This window comes from Ovis canadensis, chromosome 22 (genome assembly GCF_042477335.2).
Source record: "Ovis canadensis isolate MfBH-ARS-UI-01 breed Bighorn chromosome 22, ARS-UI_OviCan_v2, whole genome shotgun sequence".
NCBI classification, from domain to species: domain Eukaryota; kingdom Metazoa; phylum Chordata; class Mammalia; order Artiodactyla; family Bovidae; genus Ovis; species Ovis canadensis.
Genome location: NC_091266.1, coordinates 46,855,597 through 46,878,821, shown reverse-complemented (window position 1 = coordinate 46,878,821; position 23,225 = coordinate 46,855,597). Strand labels below are relative to the sequence as shown.

The following is a 23,225-nucleotide window of genomic DNA, read 5'->3' as shown; positions in this document are numbered from 1 at the left end:
ATTGGAAAAGACTCTGATGCTGGGAGGGATTGGGGGCAGGAGGAGAAGGGGACAACAAAGGATGAGATGGCTGGATGGCATCACCAACTCAATGCACATGAGTTTGGGTGAACTCTGGGAGTTGGTGATGGACAGGGAGGCCTGGTGTGCTGATTCATGGGGTCGCAAAGAGTCGGACACAACTGAGTGACTGAACCGAACTGAATATTCCATCGTGTATATGTACACCACATTTTTTTCTTTTCATCTGTTGATGGACACTTAGGATGCTTCCATACCTTGGCTATTGTAAATGGTGCTGCTAGGACTATTGGGGTATTGCATTTTTTCAAATTAGTGTTTTGGGGGTTTTGGGATATATACCCAGGAGTGGAATTGCTGGGTCATATGATAGTTCTATTTTTAATTTTTTGAGAAATCTCCATACTGTTTCCATAGGGCTTCACCAATTTACATTCCCACAACAGGGCATCTTCTTTTTTTTCCTCTAGCACTTTTCAAACAAGCATGTAAGGGTAGTCAGGTGGGAGAGGCAGAGTGGTGGCAGGAGGAAAGCTGTCATGAGGGAGATTATCAGCTCCTACAGAGAGCAAAGACCACCACCTCCTGCGCCTTCATGCTTTGCTTACAGCATAAAACCAAGTACATGGCCCAAGTGTGCACCAGCTTGGGTTTCCTGTACTCTGATTTCTTATGAAAAGAATGATTTTAATATTATTTCTAATAACCACTATTAAACACTTATCTACCTAATCTTTTGGAGGCCTGAGATTAGGAAAAGATTTCTACCAAAGAAACTCATTATAATTATATTATCATCAGTAGTAGTTTAGTGATCACTTTCATTTACTATGTATCTGCTATGAACCAGGTCCATTCTATGCATTCTATGTATACTGTTTCTAATCTTACAATAATACCTCAAGGTAAATCCTAACTCTGAGAATTGGGAAATTAAGAAAAAGAGAGATACAGTGATTTACCTAAGGTCTAATTACTCCAGATTGTGAAGTTAGGATTTAAACCTGAGATCTAACCCCATATTTCCATTCTCTCCTCTCTTGGTGTTTTCTGGTAAACTTTAAGATGTTTCCTGCAGATTGTGAATTTCTGAGCTCTACTTAAGTATTTTTATTGGGGGAGAGCAGTGTCGTGTAGGAACGGGATCCTGTAGTTGGGTACAGGGTTTAAATCCTGGCTCAAGGATGACTAGCTGTGAGCCCTTGTTCAGGGCACTCATTCTCTTCATGGCTGAGTTTCCTCATCTGTGAAAAGGCAAGTTAGCTCAGTGACATCCCAGCTATTGCACTTCTGTGTGCTATGCATGTTAAGGCAATGAGCTCATTAATCCCTAAGAACAGCCCGACAAGAGAGGCATAATCAACTTGGCAGGGAGACATTAGAGGTGAAGGGTTGGAAAGAGTATTGAAACCACCACAACTTGGAAGATCCCTCAAAAATATTTTTTAATTCAAAAATAGTTTGTAGATTGATTGTAAACTGTTTTATGGTTTATAGAATGCTTACAATGAGCACATGTTCAGAGACATTGGGTTGACCAGTTATCCTAGCAACCTGAGAAATATTTCTCAGGGCATGACAGGCAGAAGGGAGCCCTGTGATTTCAGTAACTCATTTAAATCCTTCCTTCAACAGGTCCTTAATGCCAGTAGGCCAAAGTTCAATGCCTGAACTTGCCCTATAGAAATCCTATCAAGCTAGCCTCAGGCCAAATTACCAGTCATCATCTCAAACACTAACCTTCCATTCCTGCATACCACAAGCTTCTCTTTATACCCAATTCTAGTGTCCCCGGCCTAGTAAAGCCTTCACTGATTTCCGTGAGAGAAGGTCATTGTTACTCCATCCTTGTTACCAAGGTCCCTATGAATACCTCTCTAATGCAGTGCTTCTTAACATCCTGTGCTAATTAAAGGTTTATGTGTCTGTCTCCTCTCTTAGTCAGGGACAGTGAGCTGCTTAAGGGTTGGGGCCACATCCTAGTCATTTTCCAACCTGTACATGTCAAGTACTGAGTAAAGAAATCAGTCAATAACTTTCAATGTTAGTGAAAAAAATCACTCAGGCAAACCAAAATTTTCTTTGATCTTAATAAACAGTAGCTCCCTCAACCTCACCATCCTCAAGATCACGAGGAGTCCTCCAGTCGAGCCTGTGTATCTGAGAAAACTTAAGACCCTTGATGGAAGATTTTCTTGCATTGTTCTCCTAAAGAATCAGTGTCAATCAAAAGGCTTTCTTAGAGGTCTCAAATATAACTATCTTCCTCATACAGTCAATCTGCTATGAGATGGCAAAAGCACAAGGACATTCAAAGGTGGATTTATTGCTCTTGCAGGAACATGGACACCTGTGTTCACAGGGACAGCACGTGGTGGGCACCCTGGTAAATATTCGCAGCATGATGAATATTTACGGAGTAAGGCAGCTCTCCCGTATTGCCAGCTTGGAAGTCAACTGTCCACACACCTCTGGTTCAACCACTTCAGTTAGGAAGGAGCAAGTGGCACTGCAAGAAAAAAAAGCATTGTCAGAAGACTCAGGTTTAAGTCCTAGCCCTGCTACTTAGCAGCTGGGTGACTTCAGGCACATCACTTGCCTCTCTGGGAAAGTGTCCTCATCTGGACAGTGGGGTTGATTTCCCTTGTCTTGTGAGGATGCTACAACATCAGTACATCAGACGGTGTCCAGCATAGGCCCCAACCCTTAAGCAGCTCACTGTCCCTGACTAAGAGAGGAGACAGACACATAAACCTTTAATTAGCACACGATGTTAAGAAGCACTGCAGCAGAGAGGTATTCATAGGGACCTTGGTAACAAGGATGGAGTAACAATGACCTTCTTTCACAGAAATCAGTGAAGGCTTTACTAGGAAGGGGACACTAGAATTGGGTATAAAGAGAAGTAGAATATTCAGTTCAGTTCACGGTTGGTTCGTGAACATCTGTAGGGTATGAACTTGGTTCTGTGGCTTTGCTCAACTTCTTTCCTGATGCTCAGCTGCAGGACCGAGAATTGTATGCATATCCATCTTGTTCTTGCTGCTATCTAGTCTCTGAGTCGTGTCCAACTCTTTCACAACCCCATGGACTGTAGCCTGCCAGGTTCTCTGTCTGTGGGATTTCCAAGGCAAGAATACTGGCGTGGGTTGCCATTTCCTTCTCAGGAGGTCTTCCCAACCCAAAGGTCAAACCTGCATCTCTTGCATTGGCAGGTGGGTGGGGAGCCCCCATAACCATATACCAGCATCCAAAACAGGAGGATGAAGGGAAAGTAGAGAACAGAAAGGAAAGACTGACTCCTTGGAAGAAAGATGCTTTATCCAATTGGACTAGAGGCGGAACTAAGAGAAAATCTCAGGGAAAACCATCACATACACACATACCTCGCACAACGACTATGACACTGGGGATAAATTCAGAGACACATCCAGTTTATTTTGGCTCTATAAAAGTTGACAAAGTACTCCCCTTATGGGAACCATGTACCACGTGTGCCCAATTTCATGCCATTCACATTATTAAATAAAATGTTGGTTTCTGTGGGTTATAGGTCAGTATGCACACTGCATCTCATATAGTGCCTATTTCTTGCAGCCAAACAGCTGCTATTTTTTAAAATGAAAGAGGAGGATGTTGGCTCTGGCTTTCGTTCATATTTGTGAGCAAAGAAAGGGCAACTTAAAAAAATTTTTGGATATACCCATTCATATGACAATTAATCAATTAAAAATGTAAAATAACAAATGTCGGTGAAGAAATGGAGAAACTGGAATCCTTGTGCATTGCTAGTGGGACTTTAGACTGGTACGGCCACTATGGAAAACATCATAACAGTTCCTCCAAAAGTTAAACATAAAAATAGTATATAGGGACTTCCCTGGTGGTCCAGTGGCTAAGACTCCACACTTCCAATGCAGTGGGTCTGGGTTCAATGCCTGATCAGGGAACCAGATCCCACATGCTCAAACTAAAACCTGGAACAGCTAAATAAATAAATAAATAAATATGTTTTTAAAAATACTACATAATCCAGCCATTCCACCTCTGGATATACATCCTAAGGATTAAAGGCAGAAATGGAAACAGACACTTTTACATCAGTGTTCATAGTAGCATCATTCATAGTAGCCAAAAGGTGGATACAACAACCCAAATGTCCAACAAAAGATAAACTAAAAACATGTAGTATATACATAAAGTAGAATATTCAGTCAGTTCAGTTCAGTCGCTCAGTCATGTCCACCTCTTTGCGACCCCATGAATTGCAGCACGCCAGGCCTCCCTGTCCATCACCAACTCCCAGAGTTCCCTCAGACTCACGTCCATCGAGTCAGTGATGCCATCCAGCCATCTCATCCTCTGTCGTCCCCTTTTCCTCCTGCCCCCAATCCCTCCCAGCATCAGAGTCTTTTCCAATGAGTCAACACTTCACATGGGGTGGCCAAAGTACTGGAGTTTCAACTTTAGCATCATTCCTTCCAAAGAAATCCCAGGGCTGATCTCCTTCAGAATGGACTGGTTGGATCTCCTTGCAGTCCGAGGGACGCTCAAGAGTCTTCTCCAACACCACAGTTCAAAAGCACCAATTCATCAGCGCTCAGCCTTCTTCACAGTCCAAATCTCATATCCATACATGACCACAGGAAAAACCATAGCCTTGTCTAGACGGACCTTAGTCGGCAAAGTAATGTCTCTGCTCTTGAACATGCTGTCTAGGTTGGTCATAACTTTTCTTCTAAGGAGTAAGCGTCTTTTAATTTCATGGCTGCAGTCACCATCTGCAGTGGTTTTGGAGCCCCAGAAAATAAAGTCTGACACTGTTTCCACTGTTTCCCCATCTATTTCCCATGAAGTGATTGGACCAGATTCCGTGATCCTCGTTTTCTGAATGTTGAGCTTTAAGCCACCTTTTTCACTCTCCACTTTCACTTTCATCCCGAGGCTTTTTAGTTCCTCTTCACTTTCTGCCATAAGGGTGGTGTCATCTGCATATCTGAGGTTATTGATATTTCTCCCAGCAATCTTGATACCAGCCTGTGTTTCTTCCAGTCCAGCGCTTCTCATGATATACTCTGCATAGAAGTTAAATAAGCAGGATGACAATATATACCCTTGACGTACTCCTTTTCCTATTTGGAACCAGTCTATTGTTCCATGTCCAGTTCTAACAGTTGCTTCCTGACCTGCATACAGATATCTTAAGAGGCAGGTCGGGTGGTCTGGTATTCCCATCTCTTTCAGAATTTTCCACAGTTTATTGTGATCCACACAGTCGAAGGCTTTGGCATAGTCAATAAAGCAGAAATAGATGGTTTTCTGGAACTCTCTTGCTTTTCCCATGATCCAGCGGATGTTGGCAATTTGATCTCTGGTTCCTCTGCCTTTTCTAAAACCAGCTTGAACATCAGGAAGTTCACAGTTCACATAATGGCTTGGAGAATTTTGAGCATTGCTTTACTAGCATGTGAGATGAGTGCAATTGTGCGGTAGTTTGAGCATTCTTTGGCATTGCCTTTCTTTGGGATTGGAATGAAAAATGACCTTTTCCAGTCCTGTGGCCACTGCTGAGTCTTCCAAATTTGCTGGCATATCGAGTGCAGCACTGTCACAGCATCATCTTTCAGGATTTGAAATAGCTCAACTGGAATTCCATCACCTCCACTAGCTTTGTTCGTAGCGATGCTTTCCAAGGCCCACTTGACTTCACATTCCAGGATGTCTGGCTCTAGGTGAGTGATCACACCATCATGGTTATCTGGGTCATTAAGATTTTTTTTGTACAGTCCTTCTCTGTATTCTTGCCACCTCTTCTTAATATCTTCTGCTTCTGTTAGGTCCAGACTATTTCTGTCCTTCATTGAGCCCATCTTTGCATGAAATGTTCCCTTGGTATCTCTAATTTTCTTGAAGAGATCTCTAGTCTTTCCCATTCTGTTCTTTTCCTCTATTTCTTTGCATTGATTGCTGAAGAAGGCTTTTTTATCTATTCTTGCTATTCTCTGGAGCTCTGCATTCAGATGCTTATATGTTTCCTTTTCTCCTTTGCTTTTTGCTTCTCTTCTTTTCACAGCTATTTGTAAGGCCTCCCCAGACAGCCATTTTGCTTTTTTGCATTTCTTTTCCATGGGAATGGTCTTGATCCCTGTCTCCTGTACAGCGTCACAAACCTCTGTCCATAGTTCATCAGGCACTCTATCTATCAGATCTAGGCCCTTAAATCTATTTCTCACTTCCACTGTATAATCATAAGGGATTTCATTTAGGTCATACATGAATGGTCTAGCGGTTTTCCCTACTTTCTTCTATTTGAGTCTGAATTTGGTAATAAGGAGTTCATGATCTGAGCCACAGTCAGCTCCTGATCTTGTTTTTGTTGACTGTATAGAGCTTCTCCATCTTTGGCTGCAAAGAATATAATCAACCTCATTTCAGCGTTGACCATCTGGTGATGTCCATGTGTAGAGTCTTCTCTTGTGTTGTTGGAAAGGGGTGTTTGCTATGACCAGTGCATTTTCTTGGCAAAACTCTGTTAGTCTTTGCCCTGCTTCATTCCAAGGCCAAATTTGCCTGTTACTCCAGGTGTTTCTTGACTTCCTACTTTTGCATTCCAGTCCCCTATAATGAAAAGGACATCTTTTGGGCGTGTTAGTTCTAAAAGGTCTTGTGGGTCTTCATAAAACCATTCAACTTCAGCTTCTTCAGCATTACTGGTTGGGGCATAGACTTGGATAACTGTGATATTGAATGGTTTGCCTTGGAGACGGACAGAGATCATTCTGTCGTTTTTGAGATTGCATCCAAGTACTGCATCTCGGACTCTTTGGTTGACCATGATGGCTACTCCATTTCTTCTGAGGGATTCCTGCCCGCAGTAGTAGATATAATGGTCATCTGAGTTAAATTCACCCATTCCAGTCCATTTTAGTTCGCTGATTCCTAGAATGTCGATGTTCACTCTTGCCATCTCTTGTTTGACCACTTCCAATTTGCCTTAATTCATGGACCTGACATTCCAGGTTCCTTTGCAACATTGCTCTTTACAGCATGGGACCTTGCTTCTATCACCAGTCACATCCATAGCTGGGTACTGTTTTTGCTTTGGCTTCATCCGTTCATTCTTTCTGGAGTTATTTCTCCACTGACCTCCAGTAGCATATTGGGCACCTACTGACCTGGGGAGTTCCTCTTTCAGTATCCTATCATTTTGCCTTTTCATACTGTTTATGGGGTTCTCAAGGCAAGAATACTGAAATGGTTTGCCATGCCCTTCTCCGGTGGACCTCATTCTGTCAGACTCCTCCTCCATGACCCGCCCATCTTGGGTTACCCCATGGGCATGACTTTGTTTCATTGAGTCAGACAAGGCTGTGGTCTTAGTGTGATTAGACCGACTAGTTTTCTGTGAGTATGGTTTCAGTGTGTCTGCCCTCTGATGCCCTCTTGCAACACCTACCATCTCAGTTGGGTTTCTCTTACTTTGGGCATGGGGTATCTCTTCAGTGCTCTCTTCCAGCAAAGCACAGCCTGTTTCTAATATCACAATAAATCCTCAAAGTAAGTCCTAACTCTGTATGAGAAATGGGAAAATGAAGACAAAGAGAGATACAGGGATTTACCTAAGGTCTAATTACTCCAGGTTGTGAAGTGAGATCTGGCTCCACATTTCCATTCTCTCCTCTCTTGGGGTTTTCTGGTAAACTTTAAGATGTTTCCTGCAGATTGTGAATCTCTGAGCTCTGCTTAAGTATTTTTCTTGGGGGACAGCAGTGTCATGGGGAGGAACAGGATCCTGTAGTTAGGTACAGGATTTAAATCCTGGCTCAAGGATGACTAGCTGTGAGACCTTGTTTAGAGCGATCATCCTCTTCATGGCTGAGTTTCCTCATCTGTGAAAAGGCAAGTTAGTGACATCCCACCTATTGCACTTCTGTGTGCTATGCACGTTAAGGCAATGAGCTCATTAATCCCTAAGAACAGCCCGACAAGAAAGGCATAATCAACTTGGCAGGGAGACGTTTGAGGTGAAGGGTTGGAAAGAGTTTTGAAACCACCACAACTTGGAAGATCCCTCAAAAATATTTTTTAATTCAAAAGTAGTTTGTAGATTGATTGTAAACTGTTTTATGGTTTATAGAATGCTTACAATGAGCACATGTTCAGAGACATTGGGTTGACCAGTTATCCTAGCAACCTGAGAAATATTTCTCAGGGCATGACAGGCAGAAGGGAGCTCTGTGATTTCAGTAGCTCATTTAAATCCTTCCTTCAACAGGTCCTTAATGCCAGTAGGCCAAAGTTCAATGCCTGAACTTGCCCTATAGAAATCCTATCAAGCTAGCCTCAGGCCAAATTACCAGTCATCATCTCAAACACTAACCTTCCATTCCTGCATACCACAAGCTTCTCTTTATACCCAATTCTAATGTCCACTGCCTAGTAAAGCCTTCACTGATTTCCGTGAGAGAAGGTCATTGTTACTCCATCCTTGTTACCAAGGTCCCTATGAATACCTCTCTAATGCAGTGCTTCTTAACATCCTGTGCTAATTAAAGGTTTATGTGTCTGTCTCCTCTCTTAGTCAGGGACAGTGAGCTGCTTAAGGGTTGGGGCCACATCCTAGTCATTTTCCAACCTGTACATGTCAAGTACTGAGTAAAGAAATCAGTCAATAACTTTCAATGTTAGTGAAAAAAATCACTCAGGCAAACCAAAATTTTCTTTGATCTTAATAAACAGTAGCTCCCTCAACCTCACCATCCTCAAGATCACGAGGAGTCCTCCAGTCGAGCCTGTGTATCTGAGAAAACTTAAGACCCTTGATGGAAGATTTTCTTGCATTGTTCTCCTAAAGAATCAGTGTCAATCAAAAGGCTTTCTTAGAGGTCTCAAATATAACTATCTTCCTCATACAGTTAATCTGCTATGAGATGGCAAAAGCACAAGGACATTCAAAGGTGGATTTATTGCTCTTGCAGGAACATGGACACCTGTGTTCACAGGGACAGCACGTGGTGGGCACCCTGGTAAATATTCGCAGCATGATGAATATTTACGGAGTAAGGCAGCTCTCCCATATTGCCAGCTTGGAAGTCAACTGTCCACACACCTCTGGTTCAACCACTTCAGTTAGGAAGGAGCAAGTGGCATTGCAAGGGAAAAAAGCATTGTCAGAAGACTCAGGTTTAAGTCCTAGCCCTGCTACTTAGCAGCTGGGTGACTTCAGGCACATCACTTGCCTCTCTGGGAAAGTGTCCTCATCTGGACAGTGGGGTTGATTTCCCTTGTCTTGTGAGGATGCCACAACATCAGTACATCAGAAGGTATCCAGCAGAGGCCTGACGGGTTGGTCCGTGAACATCTGTAGGGTATGAACTTGGTTCTGTGGCTTTGCTCAACTTCTTTCCTGATGCTCAGCTGCAGGACCGAGAATTGTATGCATATCCATCTTGTTCTTGCTGCTATCTAGTCTCTGAGTCGTGTCCAACTCTTTCACAACCCCATGGACTGTAGCCTGCCAGGTTCTCTGTCTGTGGGATTTCCAAGGCAAGAATACTGGCGTGGGTTGCCATTTCCTTCTCAGGAGGTCTTCCCAACCCAAAGGTCAAACCTGCATCTCTTGCATTGGCAGGTGGGTGGGGAGCCCCCATAACCATATACCAGCATCCAAAACAGGAGGATGAAGGGAAAGTAGAGAACAGAAAGGAAAGACTGACTCCTTGGAAGAAAGATGCTTTATCCAATTGGACTAGAGGCGGAACTAAGAGAAAATCTCAGGGAAAACCATCACATACACACATACCTCGCACAACGACTATGACACTGGGGATAAATTCAGAGACACATCCAGTTTATTTTGGCTCTATAAAAGTTGACAAAGTACTCCCCTTATGGGAACCATGTACCACGTGTGCCCAATTTCATGCCATTCACATTATTAAATAAAATGTTGGTTTCTGTGGGTTATAGGTCAGTATGCACACTGCATCTCATATAGTGCCTATTTCTTGCAGCCAAACAGCTGCTATTTTTTAAAATGAAAGAGGAGGATGTTGGCTCTGGCTTTCGTTCATATTTGTGAGCAAAGAAAGGGCAACTTAAAAAAATTTTTGGATATACCCATTCATATGACAATTAATCAATTAAAAATGTAAAATAACAAATGTCGGTGAAGAAATGGAGAAACTGGAATCCTTGTGCATTGCTAGTGGGACTTTAGACTGGTACGGCCACTATGGAAAACATCATAACAGTTCCTCCAAAAGTTAAACATAAAAATAGTATATAGGGACTTCCCTGGTGGTCCAGTGGCTAAGACTCCACACTTCCAATGCAGTGGGTCTGGGTTCAATGCCTGATCAGGGAACCAGATCCCACATGCTCAAACTAAAACCTGGAACAGCTAAATAAATAAATAAATAAATATGTTTTTAAAAATACTACATAATCCAGCCATTCCACCTCTGGATATACATCCTAAGGATTAAAGGCAGAAATGGAAACAGACACTTTTACATCAGTGTTCATAGTAGCATCATTCATAGTAGCCAAAAGGTGGATACAACAACCCAAATGTCCAACAAAAGATAAACTAAAAACATGTAGTATATACATAAAGTAGAATATTCAGTCAGTTCAGTTCAGTCGCTCAGTCATGTCCACCTCTTTGCGACCCCATGAATTGCAGCACGCCAGGCCTCCCTGTCCATCACCAACTCCCAGAGTTCCCTCAGACTCACGTCCATCGAGTCAGTGATGCCGTCCAGCCATCTCATCCTCTGTTGTCCCCTTCTCCTTCTGCCCCCAATCCCTCCTAGCATCAAAGTCTTTTCCAATGAGTCAACTCTTCGCATGAGGTGGCCAGAGTACTGGAGTTTCAGCTTTAGCATCATTCCTTCCAAAGAAATCCCAGGGCTGATCTCCTTCAGAATGGACTGGTTGGATCTCCTTGCCGTCCAAGGGACTCTCAAGAGTCTTCTCCAACGCCACAGTCAAAAGCATCAATTCTTCAGCACTCAGCCCTCTTCACAGTCCAACTCTCACATCCATACACGACCATAGGAAAAACCATAGCCTTGACTAGACGGACCTTAGTCGGCAAAGTAATGTCTCTGCTTTTGAATATACTATCTAGGTTGGTCATAACTTTCCTTCCAAGGAGTAAACGTCTTTTAATTTCATGGCTGCAGTCACCATCTGCAGTGATTTTGGAGCCCCCAAAAATAAAGTCTGACACTGTTTCCACTGTTTCCCCATCTATTTCCCATGACGTGATGGGACCAGATGCCATGATCTTAGTTTTCTGAATGTTGAGCTTTAAGCCAACTTTTTCACTCTCCTCTCTCACTTTCATCAAGAGGCTTTTCAGTTCATCTTCACATATTATTTAGCCTTAAAAAGGAAGGAAATTCTGATACAATGCTACAACACGGATGAATCTTAAAGACATCATGCTAAGTGAAATAAGCCAGACAGAAAAGGACAATTACTGCAAGATTCTACTTGTATGAGGCAAGCAGAACAGCCAAATTCATACAGACAGAAAGTAGAATGGTGGCTACGAGGGGTAAAGAGAAAGAGGCAATGGAGGATTATTGTGAATGGGTACAGAATTTCTGTCTGGGGTGATGCAAAGCTCTGGAGCTAGACAATGATGATGACTATACAACCTTGTGAATATACTTGACATCGCTGAATTCTACCAAAGATGGTTAAAACAGTAAACTTGATGCTTTCTCTATTTTACCACAATTTTTAAAAACTTTAAAACACAGACGGAATATATTTCTAGGATGCAGTGATTGGGATGGCTCTCCATTTCTCCTTGTTTCAATGCAATAGCTGGCAAACTGGCAACGAGCAAAACATCCCAATGTCAGTGCATTTCTGGAGACCTGCATTTTGAGGGATCCTGAAGGACACTCTTTTCAATTCCTCCTCATGAATGCCCCAACTCCTGCCAACAGAGTGGGCAAAGGTCGAAGGAGGCCATTCCGTCTGGAGCCTGGGACTCCCTGGCAGGTCCTTAATGGAAAACAAACCCACCATCATTCTGTTCTGAGCTTCTATATCCAGTCACCAAATGACCAACAGGGGCTCTTCAGAATCCAGTTAGGTAGCCAGAACTAATTCAACAGACTGGTGATATAGACCTAATAGCTTAACAGGCTACCTCTCCCAGAAATCATATTTGCAATCTCATTGAGTTTTCTGGAAACAATAGTTTAAATCGAAATGGCAAATACAAATCTGCTCTCTCAACAAATATTTGTTGCTATGGGACACACAGCAACATAGCAATAGAATACTTTTCCTTTCAAGGATGTTTGGGCCACATGCTGCAGGTAGCTGCAGATCAGGCCTGAGTTCATCGACCGCAAAGGAAAGAACAGAACGTGGAACATGGCAGAGAACCAAGGGCACCTCTGTTTCCTGTCAGTCTCAGCCTATAGATCAAACTGGTCAATCCTAAAAGAAACTGACCCAGAATATTCATTGGAAGGACTGATGCTAAAGCTGAAGCTCCAATATTTGGCCACATGATTCGAAGAGCTGACTCATTGGAAAAGACTCTGATGCTGGGAAAGATTGAGGGCAGAAGGCAAGGGGGACAACAGATGATGAGATGATTGGATGGCATCACCAACTCAATGGACATGAGTTTGAGCAAACTCCGGGAGATAGTGAAGGACAGGGAAGCCTGGCATGCTGCAGTCCATGGGGTCACAAAGAGTCAGAGAGGACTAAGCAGTTAAACAACAGCCTATAGGTAGTGAGGCTAGAAATGCCAGGAGGCGCTCAGCTGGACCCAGGTTCCCTTCAGAACCTATGTTGTGACTGGACCACCCCTTGTGGTGCAAATTGTGACCGCAAGACACCTTCAGCAATAACTATCAGGAAATTTTGAAAGACAGTGTTTGTTACTTACAAGTCCTCGAAGGTACACAGCACACTTGAGGTCACACAGCAAGGTTTTCTGGGCAGGGGTTGGGGAGAAAGAGCCTGGGGTTTTGCTTTTACTGGGGCTGAGGGTGAGGCCTAGGGTTTCATAGGTTTACTCTTTATCAGTGAATTTAAAACATAAGAGTGGGAATTAAAGCTCAAAGAGAAACGAAAACAAGAACTGCACCACCAGGCAGTCATCAAAACCAGCCAAAGATCTCTGAAACAAAGAAACTGGCCTGGGGTGGGGGAAGGCGGCCTGGGTCTATATCCAGTCGTGTGGCTGGCAGTGTGTTTATTCAACATGTTTACTTGAGGGTGCCATCTTTCAAGTGGAAGGCTGAACAATCCAAGCTTAAATCAGGCACTCACCTTACAAAACGCAAAACCAACTGTGAAGGCTTAGTGCTTCACTCTCTAAGCCTCTAAGCGCAGGTCCCCCAGCCTGTAACAGAGACTCTTGGGTGGCGTTCTCTCTGAGGCCTTTTCAGATCTAAATTGCACTGATTACGCTCTGCTATAATATTCAACAGCTCAGCTCCAGCCACACAAGCCTCTCAAGTTTCTCACCTGAGCCACATTTCAAACAGAGGGCTTGGTGAGTAAATAACACTGCCTTCCCACCCAGTTAATCCCATAGGTTTCCTGAACAAGGGCAAGGCCAGTGTTGTGGTTATTGGATCACCACCCCACCCCCCCACCCCCCCACCCCCCCCACCACCACCACTAGGTTCCAGCCGAATTCCATTAACTCAAAGCTGGTCTTTTAAAACAGACTGAAACTTATTCCCAGATGAGCCAGGACAGAGCCCTAGTGGAACCTTGTTTCTGCTGGCCAAAAGCAGAAAGGACAAGTGCCCCAAAATAGCTTTGGCCCAAGAGGATAAGGCGTCGATCCTTGAAGGAAGGCAGAAAAGAACTGGGAGAGGGGGTGGATGGTTCTATGAAGAGAAGGCGCCACGGCAAGGTGTTCCTCCTCTCTCGGCCCTCCCGGGCAGCTCAGGCCACAGCCCTCTCTGACAAGCAATCAGGAAGAAGCATGGAAGGAAGGACTGAAGGGGAACCTTGGGCTCAGGGCAAGGTGCCCAGCACCCACTCAACTGACTGACTAAGCCCGCCCAAGAGCATCAGAGAAGCTGCCAGCCCTCAAGCACTTAGAGCGGGTCCGGCCTGTGCTATAGGCTGGGCAGCCATTAACTCATTTAATCTTCAAGCTGAAACAGAAACTCTTATCCTTTCTTTGTGATAAGACTGAGATACGAAGATATAGGCTGACCATGCAAGAAAGCAAATGTGTAGCTCCTTTCAGCTCCCCTGAAAAGTGACATTTTTTAGACTCAATTCATGCCATGCATTTCACTCACTTTCAACGAAGCCTTCCTCATTTTCCTTATTAGAGGTGGAGACCTCTGCATAATCCCCAACCTAGGATGGCACTTTTCCCTGCCTCTGTCCTTAGAACAGATGGAAACACAATTGAGGCCTCTCCAGATTGGACTTGAGTGCGAGGCTCATGTGTCTTGTCCATCCTGGGAGCCGAGCCAACAAGGCCACGTGGGTGACACAAGAGAAAACCATCTGAACACGGGATGTTTTGCAAGAGGTTCCTCCCCAGGGATGCTGACATTGAAAGGACCACTAGATACCCTATCTCCATCCTCCAGGCCTGGGGGAGAGCAGGGCTGACGCTTGCCTATTGTCTGTGACTAACTACTAGAGCCAGACCTTCCAGAGTATAAGCCCCATGTATTTTCTTGCTCTTATGAAGTCAGTTGCTTTGAAAATACCCAACAGCTGTGCATTCCACAGTCGACTGTACATTAATCATGCATCACAGGGGAAAGTGCCATCATTGCTTCCAAATCTGCTAACACACAGACGTGCACCCAGCTTCTGAGCTGCTAGGGAGTAAAGACAGGCCTCCCGATTCCAGCTGGTCCCTTTCTGTATGCTGTAAAGCCTCAGACATCTGGCTAGAAAGACTGGCAAGGATGCAGTCCCTTGGCTGTGATGTGTGTCATAAGGGTTGGGGTGCCTCTGACAAAACCCGGCTCACCCTCCCCAGATCTGAGATGGTCCAGGGCACCCACCTCATCCCTTTTCTTTCTCCCTCTATTTTCTTTCAGTCTCTCTCTCGTAGTCAGTCTCTCTCTTGTCTATGATTCTCTCCTTCCAACAGTTCAGGGCAGGACATGTTAAAAAGAATTAGACTCACAATATTCATTTAAGAACAACACAGCAGTTTCTATCTGAAGAAAGCCTACCATGTACTTGGCCCTGCTCTGAGCTTCGGAAACACTCTGTAAGCTGTGCTTCTTTACCAAGGAAGAAACAAAACCAACTGGGAAGGAAAGGACCTTCCCAAGTCACAGAGCTGGGAAGTGGCAGAGCTGTGATTCAAACCCTGATCTGGTTGATTCCCTCATCACACTTTTTTTTCATTCCCACAATTCCATCAGGTCCTCCAGCCATTACTGTTACCTGGTCAGGATCCTGAAGCCCGGAAATAAAAATGACTCACCAGAGAGACCAGGCCAGAAGAGGCAGAGGCGGGGCCAGAGTCCAGAGGCCAGGCCAAAAGGGGCAGAGGCGGGGCCAGAGGGGTGGGGCGGGGCCATGAGGGGCGGGGCAGGGAGGAGGACTGTCAGAGCGGGAGGAGCCCGTGAGGAAGCTTATTGCAGAAGGAAACTATTTGTTGTGAAACGTTTAATTGTTGCACTTGGGGGTAATTTATTATCAGGGAAATTAAGTGATGCCATTAGCCTCCTGTCGCTTTCCAAAATAAATCTGTCAGAGTGCGGTGAGAGGGGAAAGGGAGATGAGAGCCGCTCTGCTTTAATTTGTTTTTCTGCTGATTGCCAAATGGAGGTTCGGGCTGCATTTATCTATGGGAAGGGAGTTGGCCACGGTCCTGGGTGCGCCTCTCTGCTACATTCAGCCCCTCTACAGCCACATTTCCATATCAGAACAAAAACGAGCCCAGCTTGAGAAAATGGGGCAAGTGCCCAGTCAACACGGAAAGAGACCAGAGGCCTGGGAGCTGGAGCCAACTCTGCCACCAACTGGCTCTGGGGCCCCCGGCAACTCACTCCCCAACTCACAGATGAGTCTCAGATGGCCCTGCCCTCCCTGCCAATGTCCCCTAAGTCTGATCCAAACTTTCAATAATGCTTGTGTCCAACTCCAACGTTTGGCTAGTAAGGAGAGTCCCATCAAAGGCAGTGGTCTTCTTCCCTCCCCACTGCCAGGCACACTGCTATCTGGGTCTAACAGATGTGGTCCTGAGGGAGCCATGGTGAACAGAACGGGGACCCAGATCTGAGTCCTCAGCCAGTGCTCAAAGCCCCTGCCCGGCCCTGTCATCTCTCCTGCGTGGGCCCAGGGACCGCTCCACAGGCTCCTCAATCACCCACATCCCCGCAAAGTGAAGTCCTGTCCCTAACTGTTACTTCCTCCTTTCATCTGAACTAGTCCAGAGCCTGCTGCTGCTACTAAGTCACTTCAGTTGTGTCCGACTCTATGCAACCCCATAGATGAAAGCCCACCAGGCTCTCCCGTCCCTGGGATTCTCCAGGCAAGAACACTGGAGTGGGTTGCCATTTCCTTCTCCAATGCATGAAAGTGAAAAGTGAAAGTGAAGTCGCTCAGTCATATCCAACCCTCAGTGACCCCATGGACTGCAGCCTTCCAGGCTCCTCTGTCCATGGGATTTTCCAGGCAAGAGTACTGGAGTGGGGTGCTGTTGCCTTCTCCGAGTCCAGAGCCTAACCAAAGGCAAAAGTGCTTTTTTGTATTCCCAGTCCTTAACACTCAGCAGGTACCCAATATATATTTGTTGCATTAATTGATCGCTCTGTGACATGAAATTTCTCACTTAGCTGAGCAGATAACCAGGTCATAATAAAAAGAGAGAGAGCTCTGCTTTTTTCACAGAAGCTCTAAATATCTGGAGAAAAGCTGATGATCTCATAATTTCAGTAAAAAGAAGCCAAATTATACTCCTCTACCCAAGAGCTCCAATTTCCTCAGCAACTCCATGGGAGCTCCAAAGAGATGAATACCACCAACTGACGAGGGTGCCAGAGGCCACAGGCCACAGAAATCGGCCTTCCACAGATGCCCAGCCCTGGCCATGGACCCAGGGAGCGGCAGCCTCTCTCCTGGCATGGTTTCCTGGTCATTTCCTCATCTATAATGTGATAACAGAGCAGTTCCTGCAAGCAGAGCCCAGGCCCAGGTACCACGTGAGATCTTCTGAAGGATTCAGTCCCAGAGAATCAGGACGCTTCATGGTCCAAACAGGCACCAAGCTCAAAACCAGGGGATCCCAACTCTGTCACATACGGAGATTTAAGACATGTGCCTGCCATCATCAAGGAATTATCTTGGGTCCCCAGTCACGGTTTGGATGCCAAGGGTGAGACTTCCCCACCATGGACAATGTGTCTGACAATGTCTCCCCCAGTCCACCACGAGCCTTTACTCAGTAATTCACAGCTAGAAGAAACATATACCCTAGACACCGTCTGGGTGGTTTTGTAAATCAATAAATAGCTTTGTTTACCATCAACCACTCAAACTATTTGAAGATGTGCCTACCAGGGGAGCCAGTGAATACCAGCTGGGATTCAGATGCCTGACCCAAGCTCTGCACATCCTGGTTCCCATTCTCCTAACATGGGGGTAGAGGGTAGAGCCACCCCCATCTCTTGTATGATGGCTGCCTGGATCGCTTGTCTATATCTGCCATTAGCTAAAGGATATCAAGCAAGTCCCCCAAATCTACGTGATCAATTTGTCTCAAATTCTAAAATGCACTCAAGTCACCTGGTAAGCTATTGTTAAAACACAGATTTTGATATAGTGGGACTGGAGAGGGACCTGAAATTCTGCATTTCTAACAAGCTCTACTACTTGTTAGAAATGCAGACGCTACTGGTCTGCAGACCACACTTTGAGTACCAATGCCCTAAATTCTCTGAGCCCGTTTTGTCTATAGAATGGAACTCACACTAGATACCTCCCAAGGTTGTTGGAGATTAAACACCATGATATATGTGAAGGACTCACCAAAGCATCTGGCACATAATGGGGTATGTAGTAAATGTGAGTTTAACCTTCCCTGCACGCCATACCCTTCCAGCTGACCCCTGAGCCAGTGATTCTGGACCTTGCTTGGCTAATAGACCCCTCTGAGAACCTGATGAAAATTAAAGGCTCTTCAGCAGTTAGGTGGGCAAGGCTGTGCTGTGCTAACACAATCTCTGTGGTTTAAAACAAAGTATACTTCCTGCTCCTGCTCTATGTCCAGTGTGAGTCAGCAGGGCTCTTCTTGTTGTAGTCATTCAGAGACTCAGCCTGATGGATGCCATCTCTATGTACAAATCCATGACCATCCTGGTGGAGGAAAGGCACAGGCTAACTCACACCTGGTGCTTCCAGTACCTGCCCAGAAGTGACCTATAGCATCTCCATTCACATTCCAAAGGCCACAAGTCCCAAGGCAATGCCTCCCCTTCAAAGGGGCCAAAGAAGTGTTTGGTGAAGAACCCTAAGGATTACCATCTACCTACTCTCCAGGGAAAAGAAAGCAATATAAGCTTGCCCATAATTCCAAGAGATCCACAGGACATCTCACCCTACCCCCCACCAAGGCAGGTCCACCCTTTACACTTTCTTATCAGGTCAAAGCAGATTGGAAAGAAGTAGTGCTCATTCATCAATTCCATAAATGTCAACTGAGTATCTACCATGTCAGGCATATTCTGGGAGGTCCATGCCCTCACAGATCTTACAGAGGGGGTAAACAGATAATAAATGAGGAAGTCGAAGAGGGCAGGAAGTACTGTGAAGGTCATGAACAACACTGTGATGTCACAGAGTAACCAGGAGGTGGGCAGATCTCCTTTAGATGGAGAGCTCAGGGAAGGCCACTTTGAGAGGAGATACCTGAACTCAGAAGTGAAGGATCAGAAGGAGCCAGGCTAAAAGAACATTCTAGGCAGAGGGAACAGCAAGGGCCAAGGCCACGCGGCACAAAGAGATCTGTGTGCTGGATGGACGGATGGAAGGCCAGCGTGCCAAGGGCTCAGTCAGTCAAGTGGGCAGTGGCAGGAGCTGTGGTGGGAGGTGGAGTCAGAGGGGTCAGCAGGGGCTCGACTGCACAGACTCTGGGTGTGTGTTTATGCCACCTGACCCAGCTCCTGGGTGTCCTTCCCCACTACCAGGGGAGTCAGAGATATCCTGAAGACCATAGAACCAACTGGAATCTTAGGACAGCACCACCTGATGCTGAAGTCAAGACTTTGAGAGGAGATGACACTGGTGATAAACCCAGCAGTCTCGAGAACAAGGTCCTCCACGAACAAGTGCTTTCCTGATCTCATCTCTCCCTGCTACAACAGCCACTTGCGTGCTTTCTTCTATAACTCAACATCTCTCTCTTTTCTCTTGTAGGAAGACCCACGGTACTCTCCTGTCCTCCCCAGGGCTGCACCAGACTGGCCTCTGTGTCTCCAGAACAAGTTCCCTGCTTTCCTACCACCACAGTGATGATGTTCCTCCTTAAAATTCTGTTCCCTATCTCCCTCGCTGAACATGGACCATTCTTCCCACAGAAAACAGCTTAAATCCCACCTCCTTTCTGACACCTCTATGGATCACCACCACATACACACAGCTGGAGCCAGCAGACCTCCTCTTGAATTTTTACATCCTCTCCAGCATCATTGACTTGGCTAACAGCATTGGTTACTGTTTCCACACACACTTCTCATCTCTTTAAGAAAACTGTAAGCTCCTCGAGGGTAGGAATGATAACAACAAGCAAGTCCACCTTAGGGACCCACCAGAGTGGTACTCAGAAAATGCTTTGACTTGGTAAGACAGAGGCAGCAAATTGGGATACATGCCAACATTTGCAATCTGTGCCAAGACCCCCTGGATGACAGGGTTGGGCTCATCTCTGTACCCCTACCCCCCTCACACGGGGCCTGGAGTTGGCCAGCACCCAATAAGTGCTTGTGAAATAAACTTCCGGAGTCATCTTAGGCTGCTGATTTTGGATAAGTGACTTAACATCTCTGAACCTGGCTTCCTTATCTCTAAACCACAAATAACAAGCTCCTTTCACATGCGGTTGTTTTGAAGACCATATGAAACATGAAAGGCTGGGTTGAGTGGTTGAGTGGATCGCTTGTCATTTCCCAGTGGACACCACACCCAGTGGAGAAGGATGTGAAGCAGAGAGTTGACCGAAGCACATCCTGCTGCCAGCCAGAACAGGCCAGACCAAAGCAAAGACCAACAGGATCGTGTCTCAGAGGAGAGTGCTTTGAAGGATGAGTGCCTTCTCACCTCCGGAGGCCAAACTCCATGAACTGCATCAACAATGTTTCCTTGATGTCTGGTTTCCAGGTGGTCTGAGCCCACAGGAGATCAGAAGTTGGGAGGAGAGAGAGGCTGGGGGATTTATCTCCCCAGCAACTTCCCTGATGGTCTTAGCTTGGCAGTGGCTGTGTTCCTCCACCCAAGGCCACAGCTGCTGGCTGGCAGCCCTCTCCTCTGTGTAGCTTGCTACAGCCTCCATCACTGCACTCTCCCTGGAACCCTTCAGACACAGGGGTAGTGACAGTTTTCTGCTAATACTAATCCTAGGGTCCTTCGTCACCCTGTTCAGTACGCTTGAACCCTGCGCATACATTTGTAAATAGTCCACTCCATGAATTCTCCTTACTATCCAGCTTGATTATGATATCTGCTTCCTGAAATTCAACAGACAGACCTAGAAATCTAAACAGCCAGGTTCTCATCCTAGCAATGTGACAGCTATGTTCTTTTTAGAAGCCCCCTCCCCTCTGGGCTTCAGTCTTTTCCTATGTATGGTGGATGACTTGACTAAGTGTCTCTAAGGCCGCTCTTATGCCACAACATTGTTCTCACAGATCTCTCAGGATCCCTAGGACAGTACTGTACAGAGAGACAGTACTGGAAACTCCTTGGTCAAAGGCTGCTGGGGTTGAAAAAGGAGAGTGCCTGGGGAGCCCAAAGATTTGGAGGGAGGGTGTTGGGATCCTTAATTATTGGTTCAACTTAGGGACTAGACAGTGAAAGAATAAAATTACCTGGTAAGTCCTTAGCTATCTGTATCAACCAGATTTCACCAAGAAATAGAATCAATAGGGTATTGGGTAGGGGGAGAGAGATTAAGCCAGAGAAATAGGGATCGCATGGAATTGGTTCCTGTAGCCATGGAGGCTGGCAAGTCCAAAATCTACAGGCCAGGCCAGCAGTCTAGAGATCCAGGGAAGAACTGAAGCTGCGGTTTGAGTCTGAAGGCAGTCTGCTGGCAGAAATTCCTCCTCCTCAGGCTTTTTCTATTAAGGAGGTCGTTGCTCTATTTTATTGAGGCCTTCCACTGAAAGGATGAGGCTCACCCATATTATTGAGGCGAATCTGCTTTACTCAAAGCCTATTGATTTAAATTATAACTTCATCCTATAAAAACCATCATAGAAACAGCTAGAATAATGTTTGCTCAAATATCTGGGTCCCAAAGCCTAGCTAAGTTGACACATAATATTAAACCATAATATCTTCATTCTGACAAATCGTGTCTCCTGAGAGAAGGACCTAGACAGGACAGAGATGAGCCTGAGGACAATGTCAACTGGAGTAGAGGGGATCTGTGACCACCAACTCCAGTGTCGTCTCAGGCAGCATCAGTAGAAGCCAAGGGATCCATGTGCTTTCACACCAGACTGTCCCAGTTCAAATGTGCATGCAAATTACCTGGGATCCTGGTTGGAGGCCTGAGACTCAGCATTTCTCACAAGGCCCCAGGGACTTCCCACAGTGGTTGGAAGCTCACACTTTGAGAAACAGGGTAGAGGGGTTAAGAGCTCAGGCCCGGGGGTTAGACTTCTCAGGTCCAGTCGCAGCTCCATCCCCTTGCTGCTGCTGCTGCTGCTAAGTCGCCCCAGTTGTTTCCGACTCCGTGTGACCCCAGAGACGGCAGCCCACCAGGCTCCCCCGTGCCTGGGATCCTCCAGGCAAGAACACTGGAGTGGGTTGCCATTTCATTCTCCAATGCATGAAAGTGAAAAGTGAAAGGGAAGTCGCTCAGTCGTGTCCGACTCAGTGACCCCATGGACTGCAGCCTACCAAGTTCCTCCGTCCATGGGATTTTCCAGGCAAGAGTATTGGAGTGGGGTGCCATTCCACCCCCTTACGGACTACATTACTGAGTAAGGGAGGTACTTAGCCAGCCTGAGTCTCAGTATGCACGTGTGCTAGGTCACATCAGTCATGTCGGACTCTTTGCAACCCCATGGATTGTAGCCCACCAGGCTCCTCTGTCCATGGGATTCTCCAGACAAGAATACTGGAGTGGGTTGCCATGCCCTTCTCCAGGGGATCTTCCTGACCCAGGGATCAGACCCATGTCTCTTAGCCTTGTCCTGCAATTGGAAGGTGGGTTCTTTATCACTAGTACCACCTGGGAAGCCCAGATCTCAGTATCCTCATCTATGAAGTGGGGGGTAATATTATCAGGTTGGCCAAAAAGTTCATTTGGGTTTTTCTGTAAGATGTTATGAAAAACCCAAACAAATGTTTTGGCCAACCCAATAGTATCAATTTTAAAAGGTCATTGCACCATGGACAGAGGAGTCTGGCAGGCTACAGTCCATAGGGTCGCAAAGATTCAGACAGGACTGAAGCCACTTAGCACACACACACACATAATTAAAGAGAAAATGAACACGCAGTATAGTGGCACAGAGCTCAAGCCCATTAAAAGCTCTTGGCTACCATCATCTATATGAGTACCAGATTTCTAAGGAGTCCATGTCAAGTAAGATATAAATATTAATAAATCTCATATCCATTGATCCACATGGTAAAGGCAACTAACCATAAAACCACCAGAAGAACAGTCAATAAAATTGAGAATATTCTCCCTGGAGAAGAATAGATGTGGTAAGGAGGCAGAAGGGGAGTGGAGGCAGAAAAAGGAATGCTTAAGGGCTCCCTGAACACACTTGAGTGTCAGTGGAAATAAGATGAGAATGAGCCTACAAGGCTCCTGAAGCTTAAACAAAGAGCAAGACACAGATCTTCTGGGAAGTCAAGATGGGACCAGTAAAAGAACTAGAGAGTAATTGAAACTGCCCAGAAGTGAAGCAGGCTGCATGCCCTGAGAGATCCATCCACCACCAGGGCTGGACTAGCGAGCTGCACCACCACCCCTCCGTCCCATGCTG

General features: G+C 45.7%; 1 long non-coding RNA gene across 1 annotated transcript in view; it reads right to left on the bottom strand.

The window, feature by feature from the left end:
* Positions 1-2,327: 2,327 nt before the first annotated feature.
* The window catches only part of LOC138427915 (uncharacterized), a 37,387-nt gene continuing 16,489 nt past the window's right edge, over positions 2,328-23,225 (bottom strand). The window contains exons 3-4 of the long non-coding RNA XR_011252226.1: positions 2,621-2,749; positions 2,328-2,530 (exon numbers count right to left, since the gene is read on the bottom strand). This is a non-coding gene — a long non-coding RNA (uncharacterized lncRNA). The remainder of the gene's footprint in view (positions 2,531-2,620; positions 2,750-23,225) is intronic.